The sequence below is a fragment of the Oncorhynchus mykiss genome, chromosome 14 (genome assembly GCF_013265735.2).
Source record: "Oncorhynchus mykiss isolate Arlee chromosome 14, USDA_OmykA_1.1, whole genome shotgun sequence".
In the NCBI taxonomy this organism is placed as follows: Eukaryota; Metazoa; Chordata; class Actinopteri; order Salmoniformes; family Salmonidae; genus Oncorhynchus; species Oncorhynchus mykiss.
The window spans coordinates 43,158,318-43,165,736 of record NC_048578.1 but is presented as its reverse complement, the minus strand read 5'-3'; the positions used below and the strand labels follow the sequence as shown (position 1 = coordinate 43,165,736).

The following is a 7,419-nucleotide window of genomic DNA, read 5'->3' as shown; positions in this document are numbered from 1 at the left end:
AGAGAGAATAGAGAGAATATAGAGAATAGAGAGAATAGAGAGACTAGAGAGAATAGAGAGACTAGAGAGAATAGAGAGACTATAGAAAATAGAAAGAATAGAGAGAATATAGAGAATAGAGAGAATAGAGAGACTAGAGAGAATAGAGATAATAGAGAGACTAGAGTGAATAGAGAGACTATAGAAAATAGAAAGAATAGAGAGAATAGAGAGAATATATAGAGACTAGAGAGAGATAATGGAGAGACTAGAGATAATAGAGAGACTAGAGATAATAGAGAGACTAGATATAATAGAGAGACTAGAGAGAATAGAGAGACTAGAGAGAGATAATAGAGAGACTAGAGATAATAGAGAGACAAGAGCGAATAGAGAGAGATTCGAGAGAATAGAGATACATGAGATAGTGGAGAGAGACTATAGAGAATATAGAGACTAGAGAGAATAGAGAAACTAGAGAGACTAGAGAGAATAGAGAGACTATAGAAAATCGAAAGAATAGATAGAGAGAATAGATAGAGACTAGAGAGAGATAATGGAGAGACTAGAGATAATAGAGAGACTAGATATAATAGAGAGACTATAGAGAATAGAGAGACTAGAGAGAGAAAATAGAGAGACTAGAGATAATAGAGAGACTAGAGAGAATAGATAGATACTAGAGAGAGAGACTAGAGAGAATAGAGAGAGATTCGAGAGAATAGAGAGACTTGAGAGAGACTAGTGAGAATAGAGAGAGACTAGAGAGAATAGAGAGACTAGAGAGAGACTAGAGAGAATAGAGAGACTAGAGCGAGACTAGAGAGACTAGATTGTATAGAGAGAATATAGATAATGGAGAGAGACTAGAGTGAGACTAGAGAGAATAGAGAGAGTATAGATAGACTAGAGAGAATAGAGAGACAGAGAGAGACTAGAGAGACTAGAGGGAATAGAGAGACTGAAAGAATAGAGAGAGACTAAAGAGATTATAGACTAGAGAGAATAGAGATATATGAGATAATGGAGAGAGACTAGAAGGAATAGAGAGACTAGAAAGAGACTAGAGAGAATAGAGAGACTAAAGAGAATTGAAAGAGACTTGAGAGAGAATAGAGAGACAAGAAAGACTAGAGAGAATAGAGTGAGACTAGGGATAGACTAGAGATTAGAGAGAGACTAAAGAGACTAGATTGTATAGAGAGACAGAGAGCGACTAGAGCAAATAGAGAGACCAGCGAGACTAGAGAGACTTGTGAGAATAGAGAGAAATTAGAGATAAATAAGAGACTTGAGAGAATAGTGAGAGAATGGAGAGAATAGAGAGAGATTAAAGATAAATGAGAGACTAGAGAGAATAGTGAGAGAATAGAGACTCAAGAGAATTGAGAGCGATTGGAGATAAAGGAGAGACTAGAGAGAATAGCGAGAGAATAGAGAGAATAGAGAGAGATTGGTGATAAAGGAGAGACTAGAGTGAATAGAGACACTAGAGAGACTGGAGAGAGACTTGAGATAATAGAGAGACTAGAGAGAATCAAGAGAGACTAGAGATAATAGAGAGACTAGGGAGAGTAGAGACTAGAGATGAATGAGAGACTAGAGAGAATAGAGAGAGATAAAGGAGGCACTAGAGTGAATAGAGACACTAGAGAGAATGAAGAGAGACTTGAGATAATAGAGAGACTAGAGAGAATCAAGAGAGACTAGAGATAATAGAGAGACTACGGAGAGTAGAGACTAGAGATGAATCGGAGACTAGAGATAATAGAGACTTGAGAGAGACTAGATAGAATAGAGAGAGATTAGAGATAAATGAGAGACTAGAGAGAAGAGAGGCTAGAGTGAATAGAGACACTAGAGAGAATAGAGAGACTAGAGAGATTCAAGAGAGACTAGAGATAGTAGAAAGACTATGGAGAATAGAGACTAGAGATGAATGAGAGACAAGAGAAAATAGAGAGACTTAGATAGAATAGATAGAGACTAGAGAGAGACTAGAGAGAATAGAGAGAGATTATAGATACTAGAGAGACCAGAGATTACAGAGACACTATAGATATTAGAGAGAGATAATAGAGAGACTGAAATAATAGAGAGACTAAAGAGAATAAAGAGATTATAGACTAGAGCGAATAGAGAGACTAGAGAGAGACTAGAGCGAGTAGAGAGACTAGCGAGACTTGAGAGACTGGAGAGATAACAGAGAAGAGAGAGACTAGAGAGAGACTAGAGAGAGACTGGAGAGAGACTAGAGAGAGACTATATATAGTAGAAAGACTGCAGAGATTAGATAATAGAGAGACTAGAGAGACTGGAGAGATAACAGAGAATAGAGAGACTAGAGAGAGACTAGAGCGAGTAGAGAGACTGGAGAGATAACAGAGAATAGAGAGACTAGAGAGAGACGAGCGACAAGAGAGACTAGCGAGACTTGAGAGACTGGAGAGATAACAGAGAAGAGAGAGACTGGAGAGAGACTAGAGAGAGACTATATATAATAGAAAGACTGCAGAGATTAGATCATAGAGAGACTTGAGAAACTAGAGAAATAACAGAGAATAGAGAGACTTGAGAGAGACTAGAGGGAGACTATATATAATAGAGACTGCAGATATTAGATAATAGAGAGACTAGAGAGCGACTAGAGGTAGCAGAGAGACTGGAGAAATTACAGAGAATAGAGATACTTGAGAGAGACTAGAGGGAGACTATATATAATAGAGACTGCAGATATTAGATAATAGAGAGACTAGAGAGCGACTAGAGGTAGCAGAGAGACTGGAGAAATAACAGAGAATAGAGAGACTTGAGAGAGACTAGAGGGAGACTATATATAATAGAGACTGCAGATATTAGATAATAGAGAGACTAGAGAGCGACTAGAGGTAGCAGAGAGACTGGATAGAATAGAGAGAGAATAGAGAGAGACTAGAGAGAGAGAATAGAGAGACTGGAGTGAGACTACAGAGACTAGAGAGAGACTAGAGAGAGACTATATTTTAATGATTGACTGCATAGATTAGATAATAGAGAGTCTAGAGAGCGACTAGAGATAATAGAGAGACTGGAGAGAATAGCGAGAGACTAGAGAAAGAGAGAATAGAGAGACTAGAGAGAGAGAGAATAGAGAGACTAGAGAGAGAGAGAATAGAGAGACTAGAGAGAGAGAGAGAATAGAGAGACTGGAGAGAGAGAGAATAGAGAGACTAGAGAGAGAGAGAATGGAGAGACTCGAAAAAATAGAGACTGGAGTGAGACTACAGAGACTAGAGAGACTAGAGAGACTAGAGAGACGAGCGAGACTAGAGAGGCTTGAGTGAAAAGAGTGAGACTAGAGAGTGACTAGAGAGACGAGCGAGACTAGATTGGCTAGAGTGATAAGAGAGAGACTATAGAGAGACTATAGAGAATAAAGAGTTTCGAGAGAGTAGAGAGTCTAGTTAACTTCACTAGGGTAGGGGGCAGCATTCGGAATTTTGGATGAAAAGCGTGCCCAAATTAACCTGCCTGCTCCTCTGGCCTAGAAGCTAGGGTATGCATATAATTAGTAGATTTGGATAGAAAACACTCTAAAGTTTCCAAAACTGTTCAAATAATATCTGTGAGTATTACAGAACTGATATGGCAGGCGAAAACCTGAGGAAAATCCAACCAGGAAGTACTATTATTTTGAAAGGCTGTTTTTCCATTGAAAGCCTATCCACCATACAAAGACTTAGGACCCCGTTCACGATCTCTATGGCTTCCTCTACACGTGACCAGTCTTTAGGCATTGTTTCAGACTTTTACTCTGAAAAATGAGGGAGATACAGCACTTTCAATCAGTGGCCAGTGGAAATTTCCAGACATCAAGACATCAGCCATGCACCTGATCGGGAACGCGCCTTTCTTGTTTCTCTTTTTCTATTGACGAGCTTGTACGGTTGAAATATTATTGATTATTTATGACAAAAACAAGGATTGATTTTAAACATCGTTTGGCATGTTTCTACTAACTTTTACTGTACTTTTTAAAACTTTCCGTCTGGACTTAATGCTATTTCTGACTTGTGAGCCCTCTCCTTAGCTGGAAAATGGCTGTATGGGTTTCTGTGGCTAGGTGCTGACCTAACATAATCGCAAAGTGTGCTTTCGCCGCAAAGCCTTTTTGAAATCTGACACAGCGGATGCATTAAAGAGAAGTTTATCTTTATTTGTATGTTTAAAACTTGTATTGTTTATCAATGTTTATGATGAGTATTTCTGTAATTTAATGTGGCTCTCTGCACTTTCATCGGATATTTGTTTGAGCAATGCATTTCTGAACATAACGCGCCAATGTAAACTGAGACTAAAGAGATTATAGACTGGAGAGACTATAGAGAGACTAGAAGGAATAAAGAAATTAGAGAGTCTAGAGAGAGACTAGAGATTAGAGAGAATAAAGAGATTAGAGAGACTAGAAAGAGACTAGAGAGAATAAAGAGATTTAGAGAGACTAGAAAGAGACTAGAGAGACTAGAGAGAATAAAGAGATTAGAGAGACTAGAAAGAGACTAGAGACTAGAGAGAATAAAGAGATTAGAGAGACTAGAGTGACTAGAAAGAGACTAGAGACTAGAGAGAATAAAGAGATTAGAGAGACTAGAAAGAGACTAGAGAGACTAGAGAGAATAAAGAGATTTAGAGCGACTAGAAAGAGACTAGAGAGACTAGAGAGAATAAAGAGATTAGAGAGACTAGAAAGAGACTAGAGAGACTAGAGAGAATAAAGAGATTTAGAGAGACTAGAAAGAGACTAGAGAGACTAGAGAGAATAAAGAGATTAGAGAGACTAGAAAGAGACTAGAGACTAGAGAGAATAACGAGATTAGAGAGACTAGAGAGACTAGAGCGAATAAAGAGATTAGAGAGACTAGAAAGAGACTAGAGAGACTAGAGAGAATAAAGAGATTAGAGAGACTAGAAAGAGACTAGAGACGAGAGAGAATAAAGAGATTAGAGAGACTAGAAAGAGACTAGAGAGAATACAAAGATTAGAGAGACTAGGAAGAGACTAGAGAGACTAGAGAGAATAAAGAGATTAGAGAGACTAGAGAGAATAAAGAGATTAGAGAGCCTAGAAAGAGACTAGAGAGACTAGAGAGAATAAACAGATTAGAGAGACTAGAAAGAGACTAGAGAGACTAGAGAGAATAAAGAGATTAGAGAGATACTTGAGAGATTACAGGAAGACGATCCAGTGATTCTGAGAACAGAATTGATGGTTTCTAACAGCCACTATAAACCACACCCCCAAACTCACACAGGAAGTTCTATCTGAGATCAACTTGAGACAGAGAAAGTGAGTGAGAGAGCGAGCGAGAGCGAGAGCGAGAGAGAGGCAGACCGAGACAGAGAGCGAGAAAGGTAGAAAGAGGCAGACAGAGGCAGAGAGCGAGAGAGAGAGAGAGCTAGGGAGCGAAAGAGCGAGAGAGAGAGAAGGCTAGGGAGCGAAAGAGCGAGAGAGAGCCGCACACAGTACACACTGATAGAAACAGAGAGAAAGAGGTTGAAAGTGAGACATTGAGACAGTGTAGTGTTACTGATTGGAAGAAAAGAAGAAGAACGGAGAAACAGACTGACACAAAGTTAGACCAGGAGGGCAGAGAGAGACAGAGAGAGAGACAGATAGAGAGGCAACATGTGTCTGGTGTGATAAGTTCTACTCTTTCCCTCTAAATAGACTGAGAGACGAACCTTGAGGACAGGCTGAGGTGAGATACAACACTAACAACTATACCATTACGTGTGTGTGTGTGGGGGGGGGGGGGGGGGGGGGAATAACGGACTGCTTTAGCTGTGTAGTTATGTCTCAGGGTGTAGTCAGGTGTAGTCAGGGTGTAGTCAGGTGTAGATAGGGCATAGTCAGGTATGGTCAGGGTGTAGTCAGGGTGTAGTCAGGTGTAGACAGGGTGTGGTCAGGGTGTAGTCAGGTATGGTCAAGGTGTAGTCAGGGTGTGGTCAGGGTGTAGTCAGGTGTAGACAGGGTGTGGTCAGGGTGTAGTCAGGTATGGTCAAGGTGTAGTCAGGGTGTGGTCAGGGTGTAGTCAGGTATAGACAGGGTGTTGTCAAGGTGGAGTCAAGGTGTAGTCAGGTATAGTCAGGTGTAGTCAGGTATAGTCATGCCTCTGGGTGAAGTCAGATATAGTCAGGATGTAGTCAGGTGTCGTAAGGGGGTAGTCAAGGTGTAGTCAGAGTAGTCAGGTGTAGACAGGTTGTTGTCAAGGTGGAGTCAGGGTGTAGTCAGGTAAGGTCAGGGTGTAGTCAGGTATAGTCATGCCTCGGGGTGTAGTCAGGTGTAGTCAGGTATTGTCGGGGTGTAGTCGGGTGTAGGCAGGGTGTAGTCAGGTAAAGTCAAGGTGTAGTCAGGTATAGTCATGTCACAGGGTGTAGTCATGACTCAGGGTGTAGTCAGGTATAGTCAGGGTGTAGTCAGGTATAATCAGGGTGTAGTCAGGTATAGTCATGCCTCAGGGTGTAGTTAGGTATTTTCAGGGTGTAGCCAGGTGTAGTCAGGGTGTAGACATGTATAATCAGGGTGTAGTCAGGTATAGTCATGCCTCAGGATGTAGTACGGTGTAGTCATGCGTCAAGGTGTAGTCAGGTATAGTCAAGGTGTAGTCAGGTGTAGTCATGCCTCAGGGTGTAATCAGGTATAGTCATGCCTCAGGGTGTAGTCAGGTGTAGTCATGCCTCAGGATGTAGTCAGGATGCAGTCGGGTATAGTTAGGGTGTAGTCAGGTGTACATATGCCTCAGGGTGTAGTTAGGTGCAGTCAGGATGTAGTTAGGTGTAGTCAGGATGTGGTCGGTATAGTCAGGGTGTAGTCGGGTGTAGTTTAGGTGTAGTCAGGATGTAGTCAGGTGTTGTCAGGTGTAGTCATGCCTTAGGGTGTAGTCCGGTGTAGTCATGACTCATCGTGTAGTCAGGGTACAGTCAGGTGTAGTCAGGGTGTAGTCAGGTGTAGTAATGCCTTGATGTATAGTCAGGTGTAGTCAGGGTGTTGTCAGGTGTAGTCATGCCTTAGGGTATAGTCTGGTGTAGTCATGACTCATCTTGTAGTAAGGCTACAGTTAGCTGTAGTCAGGTTGTAGTCAGATTTAGTAATGCCTTGGGGTGTAGTCAGGTGTAGTCATGACTCATCGTGTAGTCAGGGTACAGTCAGTTGTAGTCAGGGTGTAGTCAGGTTTAGTAATACCTTGGGGTGTAGTCAGGTGTAGTCAGGGTGTAGTCAGGTTTAGTCAGGGTGTTGTCAGGTGTAGTCATGACTCAGGGTTTAGGCAGGTGTAGTCAGGGTGTAGTCATGCCTCAAGGTGTAGTCCTGTGTAGTCCGGTAGAGTCAGGGTGTAGTCAGGTGTAGTTATGCCTCAAGGTGTAGTGCTGTGTAGTCAGGTATAGTCATGCCTCAGGGTTTAG

At 41.4% G+C, this 7,419-nt stretch overlaps 1 protein-coding gene across 1 annotated transcript in view; it reads left to right on the top strand.

Moving 5' to 3' along the window:
* The first annotated feature begins 5,411 nt into the window (after positions 1–5,411).
* Positions 5,412–7,419, top strand: part of gpr174 (G protein-coupled receptor 174) — a 38,494-nt gene continuing 36,486 nt past the window's right edge. The window contains exon 1 of the mRNA XM_036943619.1: positions 5,412–5,717. The gene's annotated coding sequence lies outside the window, so the exon portion shown is untranslated. The remainder of the gene's footprint in view (positions 5,718–7,419) is intronic.